A 1,863-nucleotide genomic window follows, 5' to 3' on the forward strand; every position below is an offset into this window, starting at 1 on the left:
TCCGGCCCGGCCCCGCCGGCCACTTCCGAAAGCGATTGCAGCCCTGGCACTTCCTCACGGCACACACGCGCACGCACACACAGACACCCACCAGCACCACCCACGGCCCCAGCCCCCTGCACCCGGCACAGCGCCAGGCACCCACTGCTGTGCCTCAGCACCAGCATCACAGAACCAGTACTGGTACCCAGCACCAGCACCGTGTACCCAGTACTCGCGCCCTCACCAGCACCCAGTGTCAAATACTGGCACACGGGACCAGCACCATGCAGCCACTATTGATAACCAGGCCCAGCACCATGTAGCCAGTATTGGCACCAAGCGTCAGCATCACAACCCAGTACTGGCGCCCAGAACCAGCACCATGCACCCAGTACTCACACCCTGCAGCAGCATCACATACCCAGTACTGGCTCCCAGTACTCACAGCCTGCACCCAGTACTTACACCCAGCACCAGCATCATGCACCCAATACTGGCACCCTGCACCAACACTGGGAGTCCCTCTGCCCCTCTGGGGTGTTCTCCCATCCCCAGGGGGTGTGGACAGGCTGTCTGTGAAGCTGCCCCCAGACTGCTTCCCGCCTAAGGATCCCTGCCCAGGAGTGGCTTTCCCTGTGTCACTGGTTTCTCTGCTTTTTTTTCTCAAAAGCGGGGATTATACATCACTAAAAATAAAGGGTGATAAAACTTTGGGAGAGAAAGGAGGCATAAAAATTTCATGATCTTGCCAGCCAGGGAAATTATCCCACTTTATTATTTAAAACCTCATTAAAAACCATTTCCCTGGGAGACACAATGATCAAACCGCCATCTATTTCAATCCTCGAGACGTACACTCGGCGACGTGGGGGACATGTTTAAAATAGGCCCCAAATGTGACTCCTGCAGTGAAAACACCACCCCGACCCCCACCCATGCCAGCAGCATCTCTGAGCTGAATCCCTCTGCCTCTGCATTGGGGGGATCAGGCAGACCCAATGTGCCTCCCACATTTTCAACCTGCCCTGTCCAGTACTCTGGATTTTCCTCTTTTCATCCATCCAGCTCACGACAGTGGGATCTACACGGCTCTCACCCAGGGCGGTCCTGCCCCAGGAGCTCTGCGGACAAAGCAGGGTCCATCCTCTGACTGCAACTTTTCCAAATCCTCAGAGCAGCTCCAGTGTGGAGTTGTGACTGCCAGTCTGCTCCCTCCTGCTGTGTGACCGGGCCACCAGCCCTCACGATTTTCTTTAGCAATTCATTTAACTGGAAGCTCACAAATGCTCATAAAGGCTCCCCACGTCTTCAGGAACTGCTTTGCAGTGTGTGTTTGGGATTTTTAGAAATTCCCATGAACATTTGCCCCATCCCTGGAATTGTTCAAGGCCAGGTTGGATGGGCTTGGAGCAACCTGGTCTAGTGGAAGGTGTCCCTGCCCATGGCAGGAGGTTGGAATGAGATGAGCTTTAAGGTCCCTTCCAACTCATTCCTTTCCAGGATTCCATGATTTGGGCTTGATTTGATGATTTCTTGTGATTCTCCAACCAGTCTGTCCCTTCAGATGATGACGAGAAATCACATTTTGTTTTTTTTAAAAGCGTGGATTGGGAGGAAATGCTTGGAGCTTCCAAACCCCCTGCACAATGGGGCTGTCAGTGAACAGCCAGCCTCGCAGCACTGGGTGCTCAGGGTGCAGCAGCTCGGCCTCGCATTTTTTCCAGCAATAGGAAATGCTGCCATCAATAGCCAGGAACACTGCTGCTGCTCTGGAAAGCTGCTATCCCCCCGTGCCAGCGTGGAGAGCTCCTGGGGAAGGACCGGCAGCATCCTGCCGCGCCCGGAGGCACCGGCGGAGGGGGCGGCAGGGCCGCGCGCGGC

This window comes from Corvus brachyrhynchos, unplaced genomic scaffold (assembly GCF_000691975.1).
Source record: "Corvus brachyrhynchos isolate BGI_N302 unplaced genomic scaffold, ASM69197v1 scaffold10, whole genome shotgun sequence".
Taxonomy (NCBI): domain Eukaryota; kingdom Metazoa; phylum Chordata; class Aves; order Passeriformes; family Corvidae; genus Corvus; species Corvus brachyrhynchos.